Consider the following 24,902-nt stretch of genomic DNA (forward strand, 5'->3'; position numbering starts at 1 on the left):
ATTGAAAACACTTTCAGTTTTTATTAGGTTTAAGATGATCTGTTCAACCGAAAGATAAATCAGACTTTTCTAATTAAATTGAATCGCAGGACGAATTAATGAAAATAGTTTTTTATTTAAGAATGAGGAAAGCAAGGCACTGCTGAGATTTGAACTCAGGATCTCCTGTTTACTAGACAGGCGCTTTAACCAGCTAAGCCACAGCACCCTCTTGAAAATGCTTTAAGGAACAGTTTGCCATATGGTGTTCAAGAGAATCCTGAGTTTTTTACTTTCATAATCATTTCTCAGTTCAGAAAACGCTCTACTCAACTACTTTAGACGAGGATACTGATCCTATTGATAAACACCTCATTGATATATTGCTTATCCTGTTCATAAATGTTTTAATTATGCCTTCTTTAAGAATGCATTACTTGATTTCAACTCTAGAATGATTTTTTATTTCTATTTTGCTCTTTGTCACTCTTTTTTCCCTTTTTCATTCAAAGCATTACTTTGAAAATCTTCACAATACCACGTTTTTTTGTTTTTCAATTTAAGATGACCCATTCTAATGTTCACAGAACAACACTTTTCTTTTTAAAATGTATTAATCATTTGTGTGATGAAAATTATTTTTACATGTAAGGACCAATAATAAGGTGCTGCTGAGATTTGATCTCAGGATTTCCTGTTTACGAGACAGGCGCTTTAACCACTTAGCCACAGCACCTACTTTAGTGATATAGAAGGGATCATTAATTTAGGATTGGTGATCAAATTCTGTGCCTGTGTTAAAGTGTCTTAATATGTATTCTAATGTTAAACAAGCAAGGATTCCTAATCTATAAACAAGAATAGCTATGTTGTATTAAAAAAGAACACATTTTAAACTCAATCCCATATTTTGAATAGTTCATAAATAAGTGTTTTACATATATTCATCAATATTGCTCAAATCTAGGGTTATATTTCATCTGCCTCTTGCTCATTGAAATACCTTTTTGATTTTGCAATCACAGTATTGTTACTATAATATTGAAAACACTTTCAGTTTTTATTAGGTTTAAGATGATCTGTTCAACCGAAAGATAAATCTGACTTTTCTAATTAAATTGAATCGCAGGACGAATTAATGAAAATAGTTTTTTATTTAAGAATGAGGAAAGCAAGGCACTGCTGAGATTTGAACTCAGGATCTCCTGTTTACTAGACAGGCGCTTTAACCAGCTAAGCCACAGCACCCTCTTGAAAATGCTTTAAGGAACAGTTTGCCATATGGTGTTCAAGAGAATCCTGAGTTTTTTACTTTCATAATCATTTCTCAGTTCAGAAAACGCTCTACTCAACTACTTTAGACGAGGATACTGATCCTATTGATAAACACCTCATTGATATATTGCTTATCCTGTTCATAAATGTTTTAATTATGCCTTCTTTAAGAATACATTACTTGATTTCAACTCTAGAATGATTTTTAATCTCTATTTTGCTCTTTGTCACTCTTTTTTCCCTTTTTCATTCAAAGCATTACTTTGAAAATCTTCACAATACCACGTTTTTTTGTTTTTCAATTTAAGATGACCCATTCTAATGTTCACAGAACAACACTTTTCTTTTTAAAATGTATTAATCATTTGTGTGATGAAAATTATTTTTACATGTAAGGACCAATAATAAGGTGCTGCTGAGATTTGAACTCAGGATTTCCTGTTTACGAGACAGGCACTTTAACCACTTAGCCACAGCACCTACTTTAGCGATATAGAAGGGATCATTAATTTAGTATTGGTGATCAAATTCTGTGCCTGTGTTAAAGTGTCTTAATATGTATTCTAATGTTAAACAAGCAAGGATTCCTAATCTGTAAACAAGAATAGCTATGTTGTATTAAAAAAGAACACATTTTAAACTCAATCCCATATTTTGAATAGTTCATAAATAAGTGTTTTACATATATTCATCAATATTGCTCAAATCTAGGGTTATATTTCATATGCCTCTTGCTCATTGAAATACCTTTTTGATTTTGCAATCACAGTATTGTTACTATAATATTGAAAACACTTTCAGTTTTTATTAGGTTTAAGATGATCTGTTCAACCGAAAGATAAATCAGACTTTTCTAATTTAATTGAATCGCAGGACGAATTAATGAAAATAGTTTTTTATTTAAGAATAAGGAAAGCAAGGCACTGCGGAGATTTGAACTCAGGATCTCCTGTTTACTAGACAGACGCTTTAACCAGCTAAGCCACAGCACCCTCTTGAAAATGCTTTAAGGAACAGTTTGCCATATGGTGTTCAAGAGACTCCTGAGTTTTTCACTTTCATAATCATTTCTCAGTTCAGAAAACGCTCTACTCAACTACTTTAGACGAGGATACTGATCCTATTGATAAACACCTCATTGATATATTGCTTATCCTGTTCATAAATGTTTTAATTATGCCTTCTTTATTTAAGAATGCATTACTTGATTTCAACTCTAGAATGATTTTTTATCTCTATTTTGCTCTTTGTCACTCTTTTTTCCGTTTTTCATTCAAAGCATTACTTTGAAAATCTTCACAATACCACGTTTTTTAGTTTTTCAATTTAAGATGACCCATTCTAATGTTCACAGAACAACTCTTTTCTTTTTAAAATGTATTAAACATTTGCATGAGGAAAATTATTTTTACATGTAAGGACCAATAATAAGGTGCTGCTGAGATTTGAACTCAGGATTTTTTGTTTACGAGACAGGCGCTTTAACCACTTAGCCACAGCACCTACTTTAGTGATACAGAAGGGATCATTAATTTAGTATTGGTGATCAAATTCTGTGCCTGTGTTAAAGTGTCTTAATATGTATTCTAATGTTAAACAAGCAAGGATACTGTAGTGATCAAGTCCACTCAGTTGAGATGGTTTAAGGAGGTTTTATTGGTGATGGTACAGGATCACAGGAAGATTAGAAGTAGACCAGATAAAGACCCCACCAGGAGCAGCCAGCAGGTAGCTCAGCCCAGTCAACTGTCATTACTCACTGCAGATTCCCAACATTCTGACAGCATCATCACATTAACATTCCACTGGTGGTAGACTGGCAATGCATTAGCATTAGCAGGATATAACATATCCCCCTTTCTTATACGGGAAAACATAAAGCCAGAAACATAAGAGAAGAACTTGAGAAAGTGAAAGCAAAACAACCATCAAAAGAAGAGCAGTATGAGAGCAACCATTACAAGAAGAGCAAACAAGAGGGAAATCAAAGAACAGAGAAGAAAAGACATAGAAACCATCCTCCCTTCTTACACAAAAGCGAAGAAGAGTCAACTTAAGAGAAAAGGACAAGAAAAAGCACAAAAGACTTCCTCCGAACTCACCCACTGGCCAGAACAGGAATAAAATGGGGCTGAAAATGGAAAACAAACAGAACACAGGCAGCGACGAACGCAGAGGAAGAAAACACGACAGAAAAACAAAGGAAAGACCAGAAATCACAAGAGACACGAGAAGAAGACGTCAGAAGGAAAACTGAAAAGGAGAAAGAAACAAGGATAATGAGGAAAAATAAGGGCGATTCCCCATCAAAACACCACTAAAATAACACAAACAAAAACACAAAATTGTAATGCAAAGATATTTGTGCAAAAATAGCATTAAACATAAAATATCAACAGAACATACTTAGCAATGAAAACATGAAAAGCACCCAAATATGGTAAAAACGTAAGCTAAAAAGGAAACTCGAATACATGGGTGAGAACCCACGACTAATCTCTAGGGATAGAGATGAGTAGTGCACAAAACTGGAAATACTCACCATACATATAAGTGTAAGGACAAACTTTGTGTTGAAAAACTACACCGTGCACTGTACTAATGTAACTGCGATAAAACAGCACATATGAGTAGGTACTCATGACAAATTCCCAAAAACGATAGGAATATTTGGGTAAGAACCCATAGTAATGCAAAAAGGACTGTAACCTTTGCATGAATTCCCTGTAAAAGGGTAGAACTGACAGTGTTCAGATCGGAACCCGCTCTTGTGCAATAAGACTATAACCTTTGCATGGGTCCTCTGTGAGAGGGAAACAGAATAGTGCACACTTGAAAATTGTATAAACGTAAAACAATCTTCTCCTTCTAAAACTTCAACATACGCTAAAAACACAGGTTCTCATAAGTTCAACATATCACCATCAAACTAGATCTATAATTGGAAAGTTATTCAAGACCTATACGACACAATGTATAAAGCAGGCTTAACCAGGGTGGTGAGCGATCCCTCACCCGAGTAGTGTGAACGGAGCACACCCCAAACTGCGCATCCAGATATCAAACCTGTAAAGCAAACAGTCAAGAATAGTAACATGTAGCCCCTGTATAGCCCCACAAAAAAATGGCAAAAACACACCAGATGGAGAAATGTTATTAAAGATGTGTCCCAAAACCTTCAAATTTGAAAGCGGCAGTTGACACTGCAAACATCAGGTCAAAAGAAACAAAAAAAATGACCAAAAATCAAAGTTAAAAACAATGATAAATCTCACCTGACGTTGCCCATCGTAGTACTGCAGTAGAAATGCCCTAAACAAGCGCTGCCTCCCAACAACAGACACCCAACCAAAATGATGGGAAATTCTTACAACAGTAGCTTGTCCTGAGACTCTGTGCTAAATCCAGAACTCTCCGTCATCCACAGCAGACAAAATGACTTTTGTGCAAGATGAGTGTGGGGTCTCTATCCCTGTAGTATGAAAGGACAAAATGGACCAAATAAATGAACGTTGGTAAGAGGGTATCCCCAAACCTAGTGTTGACTAGAGGCTCTGTAGACATTCGTTGTATAGGAAGAACATCTGTACTACGTAGACAGCATTGAGACAGGCTGTTGGAACAGCATGAACAGACTATTTGGGACGCTGTAGGAAAAGCAATAAAAATTCTTTTGAGATTCTATGGACCAGCAATAACAGACCTTTTGAGATTCTATAGAAACAGCAATAACAGACCTTTTTAGATTCTGTGGAGAGTACATCACAAGAAACCTAGAAAAGCATAAAATATTCATTAGAATGACATAGATGGGTGACCCACCCACTACCAACACATGGGACTTAAACCCATAAGAAACGACGTAGATGGGACTAACACCCACTAGAAACACATGGGACTTGTACCCATAAGAACGAGGTAGGTGGAACTAACACCCACCACAAACACATGGGACTTGTACCCATAAAAACAAGGTAGGTGGGACTAACACCCACTACAAACACGTGGGACGTGTACCCATACGAACCACAAACACATGGGACTTGTACCCATAAGAACCAGGTGGAACTAACACCCACCACAAACACATGGGAATTGTACCCATAAGAACAAGGTAGGTGGGACCTACACCCACTACAACCACATGGGACTTGTACCCATTTGAACATAAGTGAAAGTACTGCACAATAAAAAAAATGCGTAGGAACCCATGATATAGTGTGCAAAAATAATACCCTGGAGGTGATTTCATGTGCACTGAACAGATGGGAAAGTGACCCATGTGACACCCCGTGTGGAGGTAAAAATGTTGTGCACCGTAGAGATGAGACTGAAACCCAAGAACACAAATATACATGCAAAAGGGACTGCCACCCTTGCATATGTCCCCGAAGGAAAACAGACTAGAATTGTATACTCCATAGGCACCCTATGTAGGGTAAGAACATCCCCTTTGGACAGTAACCCCAAAGGTCAAGTAATATACAATGCACAAAAAAAACTAACAACCATTAAAACATTGCAAGCACAAGATAATGTACAATAGGCTACACGCTGTTAAAAACAATAAAATAAAATAAATAAAGTAGTCACCGTAGTCATTTGAATGAAGGGAGACACGTAGCGTATGCGTGTGAGTAGTTCTAAGTCCAAAAGATGCATGAAACCACAAGTTCGTTAGATTACACTGTCCGTGTAAAAGAATTCTACATGAGCCTAAGCTATAATAACAAAAAAAAATGTTACAGGTGTACCTGCCAATGCAATGGTGTTGAACAGGCAGTCGAAAGACTCCAAGGAACAAGGAAGTTTCACGCTGCTCAGAAAACGCCGAACGGAAGCCAACGGGAACTTGAGCATTGCTGGAGGACAACTCACACAAGTGCTCTATAATGAAGTTTGTCGTTGCCCTCTTGACCTCTGGAGAGGACAGGAGATTGTAGATTGCAGATGCGTGGACTGAAACCACACAACGCGTGAACTAGATAGATGTGCACTGAAACAGAGGTGAAACATAAAAAAATAAAAAAATAAAACACCTCATGGAGAGGTCAGCGTTGTGTACCAGTAGGAGGACAAAACCCTTGTAATACACCTCTAGAGAAGGTATATCGATTGTGCACGATTTTACACTGTGTAGTAAGTTCAAAGGTGTGCACTGTGACCATATTAATTCACTTGTTGAATATAGCTCACTAGAAATTAATACGTCATTGAGTAATGACATGCCGTGCACTAGAAATGGAAAACCTAGTAAACTGTAAACGAAAATAACATCTTAATACATTTGCCAATGAAGCTTTGAGTTTAAAATGTGAGACATAGACACTAGATGGCAGCATAGGCCAAAAATTAAATCTGCGTAAACACAAGATATTGACAGACAGTATTGTACATTCCTAAACTGCACTCGATGAAGCAACAAAGCAATGAAAATGTTTTGAGTCACCAGGAAGAAAAAATAGCACACTGAAATGTCGTTAACACATCGTCGATCCAAAAATCCTCACAACAGTGTGCAGTACGTTTCAAGAATGTTCACCTCAAGACAACATAAAAAAATATTATTTGGTAAATCGTGTGAATTCCATCCGACCCTGACGAAACAAAGGTGGAAATACCTCGTAGTCAATTCACCCCCTGGCAGTCTTGTAAATAGACCGGTGACATGCTGGAGGCACATAAAACTTTATTTAAAGTGAGAGAATCAGAGAATACCTTGCAGTCTGCAGCATGAAACGTAATTCAGCTAAGATGGCGGCACGTATTCAACGCGGAGCAGGATGGCTCACCGCACGTCCTTGCTGCAGAGCATCCCTCATCAGCTGCCAATTATGACGTAGGAAGAGGTCCGAAGATTATGCCAAGCAGGTAAGATCGCGTGCACAAGAACGAACGCGCGCTCTTTCTTTTTTTTTAAATAACAGAAAAAAATAATGTTAAACTGCCCAATGAAGCAATGGCTTACCAGAGGCCCATCGATGCAAATAAAAACATGGCTAACCTCCCAAAAATGAAGCATTTCCATAGGCAGAGCCGGGTAAAACACGGGGAAGACGAAAATAATGACACTCCCCCCATAGCGCTTGAAAGTTGCTCCTCAGCATGTCAGGCAGTAACACAAGAACAGAAAATTTTCTCTCACCCAACTTGAAGTTCATCACAGGGAATTAGTAGCTCTACTCACACGGAGAGTTCTTGATAGAGTTGAAGCGCTCAAGCTTTACCAGAGGAGATGAGATTAATTCCATTAATACCATTGTGAAATGAGGTTGCCGCTTTTGAAATTTGAAACGCCACACAACAGGTATAAAATATTTCCCTCGCAGCAAACAACCATTGGTAGAAACAAATTTGAATGTGCTCTGCTCTGATCTCCGCGTATGTCCCCACACTTGCTACATTTAAAAAAAATGTCACACATCCAATTCCACAGAAAGGCAATGTTGAGCCTAACAGACAACACTGGAGGCAAAAACTGAGATAGCCACTGGTTACCTTAGTCAATGAAACACTGTGAATTGTTTCTGAGGCAATGTAGACATAAGTAGTTGCTTTGTAAGCAATAGTTGAGAAGTAATTTCTTGTGGCACATGTAGAAAACTTTGATGATGAATTACAGCATGCTTGGAAAAGAGATATCTGGTGAAAAGCAGGACAGCAAACAAAGCTATTGAGACAGGAACTGGCACTTGTGATGCTGTAGGAACAGCAAGCAGAGGCAGGAGCTGGTTATAGACTTGAGCTGGCACTTAGACGTAGAGTGTAGATGTAGGTAGGCTTACCCTCTGAAGGCACAGCACAGAAAAAAAACGTAGTAAAGTGTCAGGCTTACCCATGTTGAAGGCATAGCAGTTTCCCAGATGTAGGAAAGCTTGAAGTAGGCTTACCCTCACATGAAGGCACAGCAAAAGACGTGTAGCAATAGCTCTGGAGAGTAGACGCCAAAGACTGAATGGGCAGCTGCAGAAGTACAACTCCCAGACGCTTTTCCTCACAGGAACAACTGGCAGACTGGTAGTAGTGGGCGACCGATGGGAGGTCACTGGTGGGGTCAGGATGCCAGTTGAGATAACTTGAGTTGAGTTGCTGGAGGTTGATGTATTCTTGAAGTTGCTTGAAGTTGAAGTTGCTTGAAATTGAAGTTGCTTGAGGTGACAGAAGTAGGTTCTTTAAGTTTAAAATCGTCGCCAAAATTCTGTAGTGATCAAGTCCACTCAGTTGAGATGGTTTAAGGAGGTTTTATTGGTTATGGTACAGGATCACAGGAAGATTAGAAGTAGACCAGATAAAGACCCCACCAGGAGCAGCCAGCAGGCAGCTCAGCCCAGTCAACTGTCATTACTCACTGCAGATTCCCAACATTCTGACAGCATCATCACATTAACATTCCACTGGTGGTAGACTGGCAATGCATTAGCATTAGCAGGATATAACAGATTCCTAATCTGTAAACAAGAATAGCTATGTTGTATTAAAAAAGAACACATTTTAAACTCAATCCCATATTTTGAATAGTTTATAAATAAGTGTTTTACATATATTCATCAATATTGCTCAAATCTAGGGTCATATTTCATCTGCCTCTTGCTCATTGAAATACCTTTTTAATTTTGCAAACACAGTATTGTTACTATAATATTGAAAACACTTTCAGTTTTTATTAGGTTTAAGATGATCTGTTCAACCGAAAGATAAATCAGACTTTTCTAATTTGATTGAATCGCAGGACGAGTTAATGAAAATAATGTTTTATTTAAGAATGCAGAAAGCAAGGCACTGCTGAGATTTGAACTCAGGATCACCTGTATACTAGACAGGCGCTTTAACCAGCTAAGCCACAGCACCCTCTTGAAAATGCCTTAAGGAACAGTTTGCCATATGGTGTTCAAGAGAAACCTGAGTTTTTCACTTTCATAATCATTTCTCAGTTCAGAAAACACACTACTCAAATAGTTTAGACGAGGATACTGATCCTATTCATAAACACCTCATTGATATATTGCTTATCCTGTTCATAAATGTTTTAATTATGCCTTCTTTAAGAATGCATTACTTGAATTCAACTCTTGAATGATTTTTTATCTCTATTTTGCTCTTTGTCACTCTTTTTTCCCTTTTTCATTCAAAGCATTACTTTGAAAATCTTCACAATACCAGCTTTTTTTGTTTTTCAATTTAAGATGACCCATTCTAATGTTCACAGAACAACACTTTTCTTTTTAAAATGTATTAAACATTTGCGTGATGAAAATATTTTTACATGTAAGGACCAATAATAAGGTGCTGCTGAGATTTGAACTCAGGATTTTCTGTTTACGAGACAGGCGCTTTAACCACTTAGCCACAGCACCTACTTTAGTGATATAGAAGGGATCATTAATTTAGGATTGGTGATCAAATTCTGTGCCTGTGTTAAAGTGTCTTAATATGTATTCTAATGTTAAACAAGCAAGGATTCCTAATCTATAAACAAGAATAGCTATGTTGTATTAAAAAAGAACACATTTTAAACTCAATCCCATATTTTGAATAGTTCATAAATAAGTGTTTTACATATATTCATCAATATTGCTCAAACCTAGGGTTATATTTCATCTGCCTCTTGCTCATTGAAATACCTTTTTGATTTTGCAATCACAGTATTGTTACTATAATATTGAAAACACTTTCAGTTTTTATTAGGTTTAAGATGATCTGTTCAACCGAAAGATAAATCAGACTTTTCTAATTAAATTGAATCGCAGGACGAATTAATGAAAATAGTTTTTTATTTAAGAATGAGGAAAGCAAGGCACTGCTGAGATTTGAACTCAGCATCTCCTGTTTACTAGACAGGCGCTTTAACCAGCTAAGCCACGGCACCCTCTTGAAAATGCTTTAAGGAACAGTTTGCCATATGGTGTTCAAGAGAATCCTGAGTTTTTTACTTTCATAATCATTTTTCAGTTCAGAAAACGCTCTACTCAACTACTTTAGACGAGGATACTGATCCTATTGATAAACACCTCATTGATATATTGCTTATCCTGTTCATAAATGTTTTAATTATGCATTCCTTAAGAATGCATTACTTGATTTCAACTCTAGAATGATTTTTTATCTCTATTTTGCTCTTTGTCACTCTTTTTTCCCTTTTTCATTCAAAGCATTACTTTGAAAATCTTCACAATACCACGTTTTTTTGTTTTTCAATTTAAGATGACCCATTCTAATGTTCACAGAACAACACTTTTCTTTTTAAAATGTATTAATCATTTGTGTGATGAAAATTATTTTTACATGTAAGGACCAATAATAAGGTGCTGCTGAGATTTGAACTCAGGATTTCCTGTTTACGAGACAGGCGCTTTAACCACTTAGCCACAGCACCTACTTTAGCGATATAGAAGGGATCATTAATTTAGTATTGGTGATCAAATTCTGTGCCTGTGTTAAAGTGTCTTAATATGTATTCTAATGTTAAACAAGCAAGGATTCCTAATCTGTAAACAAGAATAGCTATGTTGTATTACAAAAGAACACATTTTAAACTCAATCCCATATTTTGAATAGTTCAGAAATAAGTGTTTTACATATATTCATCAATATTGCTCAAATCTGGGGTTATATTTCATCTGCCTCTTGCTCATTGAAATAGCTTTTTGATTTTGCAATCACAGTATTGTTGCTATAATATTGAAAACACTTTCAGTTTTTATTAGGTTTAAGATGATCTGTTCAACCGAAAGATAAATCAGACTTATCTAATTTAATTGAATCGCAGGACGAATTAATGAAAATAGTTTTTTATTTAAGAATAAGGAAAGCAAGGCACTGCTGAGGTTTGAACTCAGGATCTCCTGTTTACTAGACAGGCGCTTTAACCAGCTAAGCCACAGCACCCTCCTGAAAATGCTTTAAGGAACAGTTTGCCATATGGTGTTCAAGAGACTCCTGAGTTTTTCACTTTCATAATCATTTCTCAGTTCAGAAAACGCTCTACTCAACTACTTTAGACGAGGATACTGATCCTATTGATAAACACCTCATTGATATATTGCTTATCCTGTTCATAAATGTTTTAATTATGCCTTCTTTAAGAATGCATTACTTGATTTCAACTCTAGAATGATTTTTTATCTCTATTTTGCTCTTTGTCACTCTTTTTTCCGTTTTTCATTCAAAGCATTACTTTGAAAATCTTCACAATACCACGTTTTTTAGTTTTTCAATTTAAGATGACCCATTCTAATGTTCACAGAACAACTCTTTTCTTTTTAAAATGTATTAAACATTTGCGTGATGAAAATTATTTTTACATGTAAGGACCAATAATAAGGTGCTGCTGAGATTTGAACTCAGGATTTCCTGTTTACGAGACAGGCGCTTTAACCACTTAGCCACAGCACCTACTTTAGTGATACAGAAGGGATCATTAATTTAGTATTGGTGATCAAATTCTGTGCCTGTGTTAAAGTGTCTTAATATGTATTCTAATGTTAAACAAGCAAGGATTCCTAATCTGTAAACAAGAATAGCTGTGTTGTATTAAAAAAGAACACATTTTAAACTCAATCCCATATTTTGAATAGTTTATAAATAAGTGTTTTACATATATTCATCAATATTGCTCAAATCTAGGGTCATATTTCATCTGCCTCTTGCTCATTGAAATACCTTTTTAATTTTGCAAACACAGTATTGTTACTATAATATTGAAAACACTTTCAGTTTTTATTAGGTTTAAGATGATCTGTTCAACCGAAAGATAAATCAGACTTTTCTAACTTAATTGAATCGCAGGACGACTTAATGAAAATAATGTTTTATTTAAGAATGCGGAAAGCAAGGCACTGCTGAGATTTGAACTCAGGATCACCTGTATACTAGACAGGCGCTTTAACCAGCTAAGCCACAGCACCCTCTTGAAAATGCCTTATGGAACAGTTTGCCATATGGTGTTCAAGAGAAACCTGAGTTTTTCACTTTCAAAATCATTTCTCAGTTCAGAAAACACACTACTCAAATAGTTTAGACGAGGATACTGATCCTATTCATAAACACCTCATTGATATATTGCTTATCCTGTTCATAAATGTTTTAATTATGCCTTCTTTAAGAATGCATTACTTGAATTCAACTCTAGAATGATTTTTTATCTCTATTTTGCTCTTTGTCACTCTTTTTTCCCTTTTTCATTCAAAGCATTACTTTGAAAATCTTCACAATACCAGTTTTTTTTGTTTTTCAATTTAAGATGACCCATTCTAATGTTCACAGAACAACACTTTTCTTTTTAAAATGTATTAAACATTTGCGTGATGAAAATTATTTTTACATGTAAGGACCAATAATAAGGTGCTGCTGAGATTTGAACTCAGGATTTGCTGTTTACGAGACAGGCGCTTTAACCACTTAGCCACAGCACCTACTTTAGTGATATAGAAGGGATCATTAATTTAGGATTGGTGATCAAATTCTGTGCCTGTGTTAAAGTGTCTTAATATGTATTCTAATGTTAAACAAGCAAGGATTCCTAATCTATAAACAAGAATAGCTATGTTGTATTAAAAAAGAACACATTTTAAACTCAATCCCATATTTTGAATAGTTTATAAATAAGTGTTTTACATATATTCATCAATATTGCTCAAATCTAGGGTCATATTTCATCTGCCTCTTGCTCATTGAAATACCTTTTTAATTTTGCAAACACAGTATTGTTACTATAATATTGAAAACACTTTCAGTTTTTATTAGGTTTAAGATGATCTGTTCAACCGAAAGATAAATCAGACTTTTCTAATTAAATTGAATCGCAGGACGAATTAATGAAAATAGTTTTTTATTTAAGAATGAGGAAAGCAAAGCACTGCTGAGATTTGAACTCAGGATCTCCTGTTTACTAGACTGGCGCTTTAACCAGCTAAGCCACAGCGCCCTCTTGAAAATGCTTTAAGGAACAGTTTGCCATATGGTGTTCAAGAGAATCCTGAGTTTTTTACTTTCATAATCATTGCTCAGTTCAGAAAACGCTCTACTCAACTACTTTAGACGAGGATACTGATCCTATTGATAAACACCTCATTGATATATTGCTTATCCTGTTCATAAATGTTTTAATTATGCATTCCTTAAGAATGCATTACTTGATTTCAACTCTAGAATGATTTTTTATCTCTATTTTGCTCTTTGTCACTCTTTTTTCCCTTTTTCATTCAAAGCATTACTTTGAAAATCTTCACAATACCACGTTTTTTTGTTTTTCAATTTAAGATGACCCATTCTAATGTTCACAGAACAACACTTTTCTTTTTAAAATGTATTAATCATTTGTGTGATGAAAATTATTTTTACATGTAAGGACCAATAATAAGGTGCTGCTGAGATTTGAACTCAGGATTTCCTGTTTATGAGACAGGCGCTTTAACCACTTAGCCACAGCACCTACTTTAGCGATATAGAAGGGATCATTAATTTAGTATTGGTGATCAAATTCTGTGCCTGTGTTAAAGTGTCTTAATATGTATTCTAATGTTAAACAAGCAAGGATTCCTAATCTGTAAACAAGAATAGCTATGTTGTATTACAAAAGAACACATTTTAAACTCAATCCCATATTTTGAATAGTTCATAAATAAGTGTTTTACATATATTCATCAATATTGCTCAAATCTGGGGTTATATTTCATCTGCCTCTTGCTCATTAAAATAGCTTTTTGATTTTGCAATCACAGTATTGTTACTATAATATTGAAAACACTTTCAGTTTTTATTAGGTTTAAGATGATCTGTTCAACCGAAAGATAAATCAGACTTTTCTAATTTAATTGAATCGCAGGACGAATTAATGAAAATAGTTTTTTATTTAAGAATAAGGAAAGCAAGGCACTGCTGAGGTTTGAACTCAGGATCTCCTGTTTACTAGACAGGCGCTTTAACCAGCTAAGCCACAGCACCCTCTAAGGAACAGTTTGCCATATGGTGTTCAAGAGACTCCTGAGTTTTTCACTTTCATAATCATTTCTCAGTTCAGAAAATGCTCTACTCAACTACTTTAGACGAGGATACTGATCCTATTGATAAACACATCATTGATATATTGCTTATCCTGTTCATAAATGTTTTAATTATGCCTTCTTTAAGAATGCATTACTTGATTTCAACTCTAGAATGATTTTTTATCTCTATTTTGCTCTTTGTCACTCTTTTTTCCGTTTTTCATTCAAAGCATTACTTTGAAAATCTTCACAATACCACGTTTTTTAGTTTTTCAATTTAAGATGACCCATTCTAATGTTCACAGAACAACTCTTTTCTTTTTAAAATGTATTAAACATTTGCGTGATGAAAATTATTTTTACATGTAAGGACCAATAATAAGGTGCTGCTGAGATTTGAACTCAGGATTTCCTGTTTACGAGACAGGCGCTTTAACCACTTAGCCACAGCACCTACTTTAGCGATACAGAAGGGATCATTAATTTAGTAGTGGTGATCAAATTCTGTGCCTGTGTTAAAGTGTCTTAATATGTATTCTAATGTTAAACAAGCAAGGATTCCTAATCTGTAAACAAGAATAGCTATGTTGTATTAAAAAAGAACACATTTTAAACTCAATCCCATATTTTGAATAGTTCATAAATAAGTGTTTTACATATATTCATCAATATTGCTCAAATCTAGGGTTATATTTCATCTGCCTCTTGCTCATTGAAATACCTTTTTAATTTTGCAAACACAGTATTGTTACTATAATATTGAAAACACTTTCAGTTTTTATTAGGTTTAAGATGATCTGTTCAACCGAAAGATAAATCAGACTTTTCTAATTAAATTGAATCGCAGGACGAATTAATGAAAATAGTTTTTTATTTAAGAATGAGGAAAGCAAGGCACTGCTGAGATTTGAACTCAGGATCTCCTGTTTACTAGACAGGCGCTTTAACCAGCTAAGCCACAGCACCCTCTTGAAAATGCTTTAAGGAACAGTTTGCCATATGGTGTTCAAGAGAATCCTGAGTTTTTTACTTTCATAATCATTTCTCAGTTCAGAAAACGCTCTACTCAACTACTTTAGACGAGGATACTGATCCTATTGATAAACACCTCATTGATATATTGCTTATCCTGTTCATAAATGTTTTAATTATGCATTCCTTAAGAATGCATTACTTGATTTCAACTCTAGAATGATTTTTTATCTCTATTTTGCTCTTTGTCACTCTTTTTTCCCTTTTTCATTCAAAGCATTACTTTGAAAATCTTCACAATACCACGTTTTTTTGTTTTTCAATTTAAGATGACCCATTCTAATGTTCACAGAACAACACTTTTCTTTTTAAAATGTATTAATCATTTGTGTGATGAAAATTATTTTTACATGTAAGGACCAATAATAAGGTGCTGCTGAGATTTGAACTCAGGATTTCCTGTTTATGAGACAGGCGCTTTAACCACTTAGCCACAGCACCTACTTTAGTGATATAGAAGGGATCATTAATTTAGTATTGGTGATCAAATTCTGTGCCTGTGTTAAAGTGTCTTAATATGTATTCTAATGTTAAACAAGCAAGGATTCCTAATCTGTAAACAAGAATAGCTATGTTGTATTACAAAAGAACACATTTTAAACTCAATCCCATATTTTGAATAGTTCATAAATAAGTGTTTTACATATATTCATCAATATTGCTCAAATCTAGGGTTATATTTCATCTGCCTCTTGCTCATTGAAATACCATTTTGATTTTGCAATCACAGTATTGTTACTATAATATTGAAAACACTTTCAGTTTTTATTAGGTTTAAGATGATCTGTTCAACCGAAAGATAAATCAGACTTTTCTAATTAAATTGAATCGCAGGACGAATTAATGAAAATAGTTTTTTATTTAAGAATGAGGAAAGCAAGGCACTGCTGAGATTTGAACTCAGGATCTCCTGTTTACTAGACAGGCGCTTTAACCAGCTAAGCCACAGCACCCTCTTGAAAATGCTTTCAGGAACAGTTTGCCATATGGTGTTCAAGAGAATCCTGAGTTTTTTACTTTCATAATCATTTCTCAGTTCAGAAAACGCTCTACTCAACTACTTTAGACGAGGATACTGATCCTATTGATAAACACCTCATTGATATATTGCTTATCCTGTTCATAAATGTTTTAATTATGCCTTCTTTAAGAATGCATTACTTGATTTCAACTCTAGAATGATTTTTTATCTCTATTTTGCTCTTTGTCACTCTTTTTTCCCTTTTTCATTCAAAGCATTACTTTGAAAATCTTCACAATACCACGTTTTTTTGTTTTTCAATTTAAGATGACCCATTCTAATGTTCACAGAACAACACTTTTCTTTTTAAAATGTATTAATCATTTGTGTGAGGAAAATTATTTTTACATGTAAGGACCAATAATAAGGTGCTGCTGAGATTTGAACTCAAGATTTCCTGTTTACGAGACAGGCGCTTTAACCACTTAGCCACAGCACCTACTTTAGCGATATAGAAGGGATCATTAATTTAGTATTGGTGATCAAATTCTGTGCCTATGTTAAAGTGTCTTAATATGTATTCTAATGTTAAACAAGCAAGGATTCCTAATCTGTAAACAAGAATAGCTATGTTGTATTAAAAAAGAACACATTTTAAACTCAATCCCATATTTTGAATAGTTCATAAATAAGTGTTTTACATATATTCATCAATATTGCTCAAATCTAGGGTTATATTTCATATGCCTCTTGCTCATTGAAATACCTTTTTGATTTTGCAATCACAGTATTGTTACTATAATATTGAAAACACTTTCAGTTTTTATTAGGTTTAAGATGATCTGTTCAACCGAAAGATAAATCAGACTTTTCTAATTTAATTGAATCGCAGAACGAATTAATGAAAATAGTTTTTTATTTAAGAAAAAGGAAAGCAAGGCACTGCTGAGATTTGAACTCAGGATCTCCTGTTTACTAGACAGGCGCTTTAACCAGCAAAGCCACAGCACCCTCTTGAAAATGCTTTAAAGAACAGTTTGCCATATGGTGTTCAAGAGACTCCTGAGTTTTTCACTTTCATAATCATTTCTCAGTTCAGAAAATGCTCTACTCAACTACTTTAGACGAGGATACTGATCCTATTGATAAACACCTCATTGATATATTGCTTATCCTGTTCATAAATGTTTTAATTATGCCTTCTTTAAGAATGCATTACTTGATTTCAACTCTAGAATGATTTTTTATCTCTATTTTGCTCTTTGTCACTCTTTTTTCCGTTTTTCATTCAAAGCATTACTTTGAAAATCTTCACAATACCACGTTTTTTAGTTTTTCAATTTAAGATGACCCATTCTAATGTTCACAGAACAACTCTTTTCTTTTTAAAATGTATTAAACATTTGCGTGATGAAAATTATTTTTACATGTAAGGACCAATAATAAGGTGCTGCTGAGATTTGAACTCAGGATTTCCTGTTTACGAGACAGGCGCTTTAACCACTTAGCCACAGCACCTACTTTAGCGATACAGAAGGGATCATTAATTTAGTAGTGGTGATCAAATTCTGTGCCTGTGTTAAAGTGTCTTAATATGTATTCTAATGTTAAACAAGCAAGGATTCCTAATCTGTAAACAAGAATAGCTATGTTGTATTAAAAAAGAACACATTTTAAACTCAATCCCATATTTTGAATAGTTCATAAATAAGTGTTTTACATATATTCATCAATATTGCTCAAATCTAGGGTTATATTTCATCTGCCTCTTGCTCATTGAAATACCTTTTTAATTTTGCAAACACAGTATTGTTACTATAATATTGAAAACACTTTCAGTTTTTATTAGGTTTAAGATGATCTGTTCAACCGAAAGATAAATCAGACTTTTCTAATTAAATTGAATCGCAGGACGAATTAATGAAAATAGTTTTTTATTTAAGAATGAGGAAAGCAAGGCACTGCTGAGATTTGAACTCAGGATCTCCTGTTTACTAGACAGGCACTTTAACCAGCTAAGCCACAGCACCCTCTTGAAAATGCTTTAAGGAACAGTTTGCCATATGGTGTTCAAGAGAATCCTGAGTTTTTTACTTTCATAATCATTTCTCAGTTCAGAAAACGCTCTACTCAACTACTTTAGACGAGGATACTGATCCTATTGATAAACACCTCATTGATATATTGCTTATCCTGTTCATAAATGTTTTAATTATGCATTCCTTAAGAATGCATTACTTGATTTCAACTCTAGAATGATTTTTTATCTCTATTTTGCTCTTTGTCACTCTTTTTTCCCTTTTTCATTCAAAGCATTACTTTGAAAATCTTCACAATACCACGTTTTTTTGTTTTTCAATTTAAGATGACCCATTCTAATGTTCACAGAACAACACTTTTCTTTTTAAAATGTATTAATCATTTGTGTGATGAAAATTATTTTTACATGTAAGGACCAATAATAAGGTGCTGCTGAGATTTGAACTCAGGATTTCCTGTTTATGAGACAGGCGCTTTAACCACTTAGCCACAGCACCTACTTTAGCGATATAGAAGGGATCATTAATTTAGTATTGGTGATCAGAATCTGTGCCTGTGTTAAAGTGTCTTAATATGTATTCTAATGTTAAACAAGCAAGGATTCCTAATCTGTAAACAAGAATAGCTATGTTGTATTACAAAAGAACACATTTTAAACTCAATCCCATATTTTGAATAGTTCATAAATAAGTGTTTTACATATATTCATCAATATTGCTCAAATCTGGGGTTATATTTCATCTGCCTCTTGCTCATTGAAATAGCTTTTTGATTTTGCAATCACAGTATTGTTACTATAATATTGAAAACACTTTCAGTTTTTATTAGGTTTAAGATGATCTGTTCAACCGAAAGATAAATCAGACTTTTCTAATTGAATTGAATCGCAGGACGAGTTAATGAAAATAGTTTTTTATTTAAGAATGAGGAAAGCAAGGCACTGCTGAGATTTGAAGTCAGGATCTCCTGTTTACTAGACAGGCGCTTTAACCAGCTAAGCCACAGCACCCTCTTGAAAATGCTTTAAGGAACAGTTTGCCATATGGTGTTCAAGAGACTCCTCAGTTTTTCACTTTCATAATCATTTCTCAGTTCAGAAAACGCTCTACTCAACTACTTTAGACGAGGATACTGATCCTATTGATAAACACCTCATTGATATATTGCTTATCCTGTTCATAAATGTTTTAATTATGCCCTCTTTAAGAATGCATTACTTGATTTCAACTCTAGAATGATTTTTTATCTCTATTTTGCTCTTTGTCACTCTTTTTTCTGTTTTTCATTCAAAGCATTACTTTGAAAATCTTCACAATACCATGTTTTTTAGTTTTTCAATTTAAGATGACCCATTCTAATGTTCACAGAACAACTCTTTTCTTTTTAAAATGTATTAAACATTTGCGTGATGAAAATTATTTTTACATGTAAGGACCAATAATAAGGTGCTGCTGAGATTTGAACTCAGGATTTCCTGTTTACGAGACAGGCGCTTTAACCACTTAGCCACAGCACCTACTTTAGTGATACAGAAGGGATCATTAATTTAGTATTGGTGATCAAATTCTGTGCCTGTGTTAAAGTGTCTTAATATGTATTCTAATGTTAAACAAGCAAGGATTCCTAATCTGTAAACAAGAATAGCTATGTTGTATTAAAAAAGAACACATTTTAAACTCAATCCCATATTTTGAATAGTTTATAAATAAGTGTTTTACATATATTCATCAATATTGCTCAAATCTAGGGTCATATTTCATCTGCCTCTTGCTCATTGAAATACCTTTTTAATTTTGCAAACACAGTATTGTTACTATAATATTGAAAACACTTTCAGTTTTTATTAGGTTTAAGATGATCTGTTCAACCGAAAGATAAATCAGACTTTTCTAATTTAATTGAATCGCAGGACGACTGAATGAAATTAATGTTTTATTTAAGAATGCGGAAAGCAAGGCACTGCTGAGATTTGAACTCAGGATCACCTGTATACTAGACAGGCGCTTTAACCAGCTAAGCCACAGCACCCTCTTGAAAATGCCTTATGGAACAGTTTGCCATATGGTGTTCAAGAGAAACCTGAGTTTTTCACTTTCATAATCATTTCTCAGTTCAGAAAACACACTACTCAAATAGTTTAGACGAGGATACTGATACTATTCATAAACACCTCATTGATATATTGCTTATCCTGTTCATAAATGTTTTAATTATGCCTTCTTTAAGAATGCATTACTTGAATTCAACTCTAGAATGATTTTTTATCTCTATTTTGCTCTTTGTCACTCTTTTTTCCCTTTTTCATTCAAAGCATTTCTTTGAAAATCTTCACAATACCAGGTTTTTTTGTTTTTCAATTTAAGATGACCCATTCTAATGTTCACAGAACAACACTTTTCTTTTTAAAATGTATTAAACATTTGCGTGATGAAAATTATTTTTACATGTAAGGACCAATAATAAGGTGCTGCTGAGATTTGAACTCAGGATTTCCTGTTTACGAGACAGGCGCTTTAACCACTTAGCCACAGCACCTACTTTAGTGATATAGAAGGGATCATTAATTTAGGATTGGTGATCAAATTCTGTGCCTGTGTTAAAGTGTCTTAATATGTATTCTAATGTTAAACAAGCAAGGATTCCTAATCTGTAAACAAGAATAGCTATGTTGTATTAAAAAAGAACACATTTTAAACTCAATCCCATATTTTGAATAGTTCATAAATAAGTGTTTTACATATATTCATCAATATTGCTCAAATCTAGGGTTATATTTCATATGCCTCTTGCTCATTGAAATACCTTTTTGATTTTGCAATCACAGTATTGTTACTATAATATTGAAAACACTTTCAGTTTTTATTAGGTTTAAGATGATCTGTTCAACCGAAAGATAAATCAGACTTTTCTAATTAAATTGAATCGCAGGACGAATTAATGAAAAAAGTTTTTTATTTAAGAATGAGGAAAGCAAGGCACTGCTGAGATTTGAACTCAGGATCTCCTGTTTACTAGACAGGCGCTTTAACCAGCTAAGCCACAGCACCCTCTTGAAAATGCTTTCAGGAACAGTTTGCCATATGGTGTTCAAGAGAATCCTGAGTTTTTTACTTTCATAATCATTTCTCAGTTCAGAAAACGCTCTACTCAACTACTTTAGACGAGGATACTGATCCTATTGATAAACACCTCATTGATATATTGCTTATCCTGTTCATAAATGTTTTAATTATGCCTTCTTTAAGAATGCATTACTTGATTTCAACTCTAGAATGATTTTTTATCTCTATTTTGCTCTTTGTCACTCTTTTTTCCCTTTTTCATTCAAAGCATTACTTTGAAAATCTTCACAATACCACGTTTTTTTGTTTTTCAATTTAAGATGACCCATTCTAATGTTCACAGAACAACACTTTTCTTTTTAAAATGTATTAATCATTTGTGTGATGAAAATTATTTTTACATGTAAGGACCAATAATAAGGTGCTGCTGAGATTTGAACTCAAGATTTCCTAATTACGAGACAGGCGCTTTAACCACTTAGCCACAGCACCTACTTTAGCGATATAGAAGGGATCATTAATTTAGTATTGGTGATCAAATTCTGTGCCTATGTTAAAGTGTCTTAATATGTATTCTAATGTTAAACAAGCAAGGATTCCTAATCTGTAAACAAGAATCGCTATGTTCTATTAAAAAAGAACACATTTTAAACTCAATCCCATATTTTGAATAGTTCATAAATAAGTGTTTTACATATATTCATCAATATTGCTCAAATCTAGGGTTATATTTCATATGCCTCTTGCTCATTGAAATACCTTTTTGATTTTGCAATCACAGTATTGTTACTATAATATTGAAAACACTTTCAGTTTTTATTAGGTTTAAGATGATCTTTTCAACCGAAAGATAAATCAGACTTTTCTAATTTAATTGAATCGCAGGACGAATTAATGAAAATAGTTTTTTATTTAAGAAAAAGGAAAGCAAGGCACTGCTGAGATTTGAACTCAGGATCTCCTGTTTACTAGACAGGCGCTTTAACCAGCAAAGCCACAGCACCCTCTTGAAAATGCTTTAAGGAACAGTTTGCCATATTGTGTTCAAGAGACTCCTGAGTTTTTCACTTTCATAATCATTTCTCAGTTCAGAAAACGCTCTACTCAACTACTTTAGACGAGGATACTGATCCTATTGATAAACACCTCATTGATATATTGCTTATCCTGTTCATAAATGTTTTAATTATGCCTTCTTTAAGAATGCATTACTTGATTTCAACTCTAGAATGATTTTTTATCTCTATTTTGCTCTTTGTCACTCTTTTTTCCGTTTTTCATTCAAAGCATTACTTTGAAAATCTTCACAATACCACGTTTTTTAGTTTTTCAATTTAAGATGACCCATTCTAATGTTCACAGAACAACTCTTTTCTTTTTAAAATGTATTAAACATTTGCGTGATGAAAATTATTTTTACATGTAAGGACCAATAATAAGGTGCTGCTGAGATTTGAACTCAGGATTTCCTGTTTACGAGACAGGCGCTTTAACCACTTAGCCACAGCACCTACTTTAGTGATACAGAAGGGATCATTAATTTAGTATTGGTGATCAAATTCTGTGCCTGTGTTAAAGTGTCTTAATATGTATTCTAATGTTAAACAAGCAAGGATTCCTAATCTGTAAAGAAGAATAGATATGTTGTATTAAAAAAGAACACATTTTAAACTCAATCCCATATTTTGAATAGTTTATAAATAAGTGTTTTACATATATTCATCAATATTGCTCAAATCTAGGGTCATATTTCATCTGCCTCTTGCTCATTGAAATACCTTTTTAATTTTGCAAACACAGTATTGTTACTATAATATTGAAAACACTTTCAGTTTTTATTAGGTTTAAGATGATCTGTTCAACCGAAAGATAAATCAGACTTTTCTAATTAAATTGAATCGCAGGACGAATTAATGAAAATAGTTTTTTATTTAAGAATGAGGAAAGCAAGGCACTGCTGAGATTTGAACTCAGGATCTCCTGTTTACTAGACAGGCGCTTTAACCAGCTAAGCCACAGCACCCTCTTGAAAATGCTTTAAGGAACAGTTTGCCATATGGTGTTCAAGAGAATCCTGAGTTTTTTACTTTCATAATCATTGCTCAGTTCAGAAAACGCTCTACTCAACTACTTTAGACGAGGATACTGATCCTATTGATAAACACCTCATTGATATATTGCTTATCCTGTTCATAAATGTTTTAATTATGCATTCCTTAAGAATGCATTACTTGATTTCAACTCTAGAATGATTTTTTATCTCTATTTTGCTCTTTGTCACTCTTTTTTCCCTTTTTCATTCAAAGCATTACTTTGAAAATCTTCACAAGACCACGTTTTTTTGTTTTTCAATTTAAGATGACCCATTCTAATGTTCACAGAACAACACTTTTCTTTTTAAAATGTATTAATCATTTGTGTGATGAAAATTATTTTTACATGTAAGGACCAATAATAAGGTGCTGCTGAGATTTGAACTCAGGATTTCCTGTTTATGAGACAGGCGCTTTAACCACTTAGCCACAGCACCTACTTTAGCGATATAGAAGGGATCATTAATTTAGTATTGGTGATCAAATTCTGTGCCTGTGTTAAAGTGTCTTAATATGTATTCTAATGTTAAACAAGCAAGGATTCCTAATCTGTAAACAAGAATAGCTATGTTGTATTACAAAAGAACACATTTTAAACTCAATCCCATATTTTGAATAGTTCATAAATAAGTGTTTTACATATATTCATCAATATTGCTCAAATCTGGGGTTATATTTCATCTGCCTCTTGCTCATTGAAATAGCTTTTTGATTTTGCAATCACAGTATTGTTACTATAATATTGAAAACACTTTCAGTTTTTATTAGGTTTAAGATGATCTGTTCAACCGAAAGATAAATCAGACTTTTCTAATTAAATTGAATCGCAGGACGAATTAATGAAAATAGTTTTTTATTTAAGAATAAGGAAAGCAAGGCACTGCTGAGGTTTGAACTCAGGATCTCCTGTTTACTAGACAGGCGCTTTAACCAGCTAAGCCACAGCACCCTCTTGAAAATGCTTTAAGGAACAGTTTGCCATATGGTGTTCAAGAGACTCCTGAGTTTTTCACTTTCATAATCATTTCTCAGTTCAGAAAACGCTCTACTCAACTACTTTAGACGAGGATACTGATCCTATTGATAAACACCTCATTGATATATTGCTTATCCTGTTCATAAATGTTTTAATTATGCCTTCTTTAAGAATGCATTACTTGATTTCAACTCTAGAATGATTTTTATCTCTATTTTGCTCTTTGTCACTCTTTTTTCCGTTTTTCATTCAAAGCATTACTTTGAAAATCTTCACAATACCACGTTTTTTAGTTTTTCAATTTAAGATGACCCATTCTAATGTTCACAGAACAACTCTTTTCTTTTTAAAATGTAATAAACATTTGCGTGATGAAAATTATTTTTACATGTAAGGACCAATAATAAGGTGCTGCTGAGATTTGAACTCAGGATTTCCTGTTTACGAGACAGGCGCTTTAACCACTGAGCAACAGCACCTACTTTAGTGATACAGAAGGGA

The 24,902-nt window shown here is 33.9% G+C and overlaps 25 non-coding genes across 25 annotated transcripts; all 25 read right to left on the reverse strand.

The window, feature by feature from the left end:
* Positions 1-134: 134 nt before the first annotated feature.
* Positions 135-208, reverse strand: TRNAT-AGU (transfer RNA threonine (anticodon AGU)). Its single transcript has one exon. It is a non-coding gene; the product is annotated as a tRNA-Thr (tRNA).
* Positions 209-642: 434 nt separating this feature from the next.
* Positions 643-715, reverse strand: TRNAT-CGU (transfer RNA threonine (anticodon CGU)). Its single transcript has one exon. It is a non-coding gene; the product is annotated as a tRNA-Thr (tRNA).
* Positions 716-1,153: 438 nt separating this feature from the next.
* On the reverse strand, positions 1,154-1,227 carry TRNAT-AGU (transfer RNA threonine (anticodon AGU)). Its single transcript has one exon. It is a non-coding gene; the product is annotated as a tRNA-Thr (tRNA).
* Positions 1,228-1,661: 434 nt separating this feature from the next.
* On the reverse strand, positions 1,662-1,734 carry TRNAT-CGU (transfer RNA threonine (anticodon CGU)). Its single transcript has one exon. It is a non-coding gene; the product is annotated as a tRNA-Thr (tRNA).
* Positions 1,735-9,028: 7,294 nt separating this feature from the next.
* TRNAT-AGU (transfer RNA threonine (anticodon AGU)) lies at positions 9,029-9,102 on the reverse strand. Its single transcript has one exon. It is a non-coding gene; the product is annotated as a tRNA-Thr (tRNA).
* A 433-nt stretch (positions 9,103-9,535) lies between these two features.
* On the reverse strand, positions 9,536-9,608 carry TRNAT-CGU (transfer RNA threonine (anticodon CGU)). The gene has a single exon. It is a non-coding gene; the product is annotated as a tRNA-Thr (tRNA).
* A 946-nt stretch (positions 9,609-10,554) lies between these two features.
* Positions 10,555-10,627, reverse strand: TRNAT-CGU (transfer RNA threonine (anticodon CGU)). Its single transcript has one exon. It is a non-coding gene; the product is annotated as a tRNA-Thr (tRNA).
* A 438-nt stretch (positions 10,628-11,065) lies between these two features.
* Positions 11,066-11,139, reverse strand: TRNAT-AGU (transfer RNA threonine (anticodon AGU)). Its single transcript has one exon. It is a non-coding gene; the product is annotated as a tRNA-Thr (tRNA).
* A 434-nt stretch (positions 11,140-11,573) lies between these two features.
* Positions 11,574-11,646, reverse strand: TRNAT-CGU (transfer RNA threonine (anticodon CGU)). The gene has a single exon. It is a non-coding gene; the product is annotated as a tRNA-Thr (tRNA).
* A 438-nt stretch (positions 11,647-12,084) lies between these two features.
* Positions 12,085-12,158, reverse strand: TRNAT-AGU (transfer RNA threonine (anticodon AGU)). Its single transcript has one exon. It is a non-coding gene; the product is annotated as a tRNA-Thr (tRNA).
* A 1,964-nt stretch (positions 12,159-14,122) lies between these two features.
* On the reverse strand, positions 14,123-14,196 carry TRNAT-AGU (transfer RNA threonine (anticodon AGU)). Its single transcript has one exon. It is a non-coding gene; the product is annotated as a tRNA-Thr (tRNA).
* A 422-nt stretch (positions 14,197-14,618) lies between these two features.
* TRNAT-CGU (transfer RNA threonine (anticodon CGU)) lies at positions 14,619-14,691 on the reverse strand. The gene has a single exon. It is a non-coding gene; the product is annotated as a tRNA-Thr (tRNA).
* A 438-nt stretch (positions 14,692-15,129) lies between these two features.
* TRNAT-AGU (transfer RNA threonine (anticodon AGU)) lies at positions 15,130-15,203 on the reverse strand. Its single transcript has one exon. It is a non-coding gene; the product is annotated as a tRNA-Thr (tRNA).
* A 945-nt stretch (positions 15,204-16,148) lies between these two features.
* On the reverse strand, positions 16,149-16,222 carry TRNAT-AGU (transfer RNA threonine (anticodon AGU)). The gene has a single exon. It is a non-coding gene; the product is annotated as a tRNA-Thr (tRNA).
* A 434-nt stretch (positions 16,223-16,656) lies between these two features.
* On the reverse strand, positions 16,657-16,729 carry TRNAT-CGU (transfer RNA threonine (anticodon CGU)). Its single transcript has one exon. It is a non-coding gene; the product is annotated as a tRNA-Thr (tRNA).
* Positions 16,730-17,675: 946 nt separating this feature from the next.
* On the reverse strand, positions 17,676-17,748 carry TRNAT-CGU (transfer RNA threonine (anticodon CGU)). Its single transcript has one exon. It is a non-coding gene; the product is annotated as a tRNA-Thr (tRNA).
* A 438-nt stretch (positions 17,749-18,186) lies between these two features.
* TRNAT-AGU (transfer RNA threonine (anticodon AGU)) lies at positions 18,187-18,260 on the reverse strand. Its single transcript has one exon. It is a non-coding gene; the product is annotated as a tRNA-Thr (tRNA).
* A 1,453-nt stretch (positions 18,261-19,713) lies between these two features.
* On the reverse strand, positions 19,714-19,786 carry TRNAT-CGU (transfer RNA threonine (anticodon CGU)). Its single transcript has one exon. It is a non-coding gene; the product is annotated as a tRNA-Thr (tRNA).
* Positions 19,787-20,224: 438 nt separating this feature from the next.
* On the reverse strand, positions 20,225-20,298 carry TRNAT-AGU (transfer RNA threonine (anticodon AGU)). The gene has a single exon. It is a non-coding gene; the product is annotated as a tRNA-Thr (tRNA).
* A 434-nt stretch (positions 20,299-20,732) lies between these two features.
* On the reverse strand, positions 20,733-20,805 carry TRNAT-CGU (transfer RNA threonine (anticodon CGU)). Its single transcript has one exon. It is a non-coding gene; the product is annotated as a tRNA-Thr (tRNA).
* A 438-nt stretch (positions 20,806-21,243) lies between these two features.
* On the reverse strand, positions 21,244-21,317 carry TRNAT-AGU (transfer RNA threonine (anticodon AGU)). The gene has a single exon. It is a non-coding gene; the product is annotated as a tRNA-Thr (tRNA).
* A 1,453-nt stretch (positions 21,318-22,770) lies between these two features.
* Positions 22,771-22,843, reverse strand: TRNAT-CGU (transfer RNA threonine (anticodon CGU)). Its single transcript has one exon. It is a non-coding gene; the product is annotated as a tRNA-Thr (tRNA).
* A 438-nt stretch (positions 22,844-23,281) lies between these two features.
* On the reverse strand, positions 23,282-23,355 carry TRNAT-AGU (transfer RNA threonine (anticodon AGU)). The gene has a single exon. It is a non-coding gene; the product is annotated as a tRNA-Thr (tRNA).
* Positions 23,356-24,300: 945 nt separating this feature from the next.
* On the reverse strand, positions 24,301-24,374 carry TRNAT-AGU (transfer RNA threonine (anticodon AGU)). Its single transcript has one exon. It is a non-coding gene; the product is annotated as a tRNA-Thr (tRNA).
* Positions 24,375-24,807: 433 nt separating this feature from the next.
* Positions 24,808-24,880, reverse strand: TRNAT-CGU (transfer RNA threonine (anticodon CGU)). The gene has a single exon. It is a non-coding gene; the product is annotated as a tRNA-Thr (tRNA).
* Positions 24,881-24,902: the final 22 nt, after the last annotated feature.

The sequence above is a fragment of the Triturus cristatus genome, chromosome 8 (genome assembly GCF_964204655.1).
Source record: "Triturus cristatus chromosome 8, aTriCri1.1, whole genome shotgun sequence".
Lineage (NCBI taxonomy): Eukaryota > Metazoa > Chordata > Amphibia > Caudata > Salamandridae > Triturus > Triturus cristatus.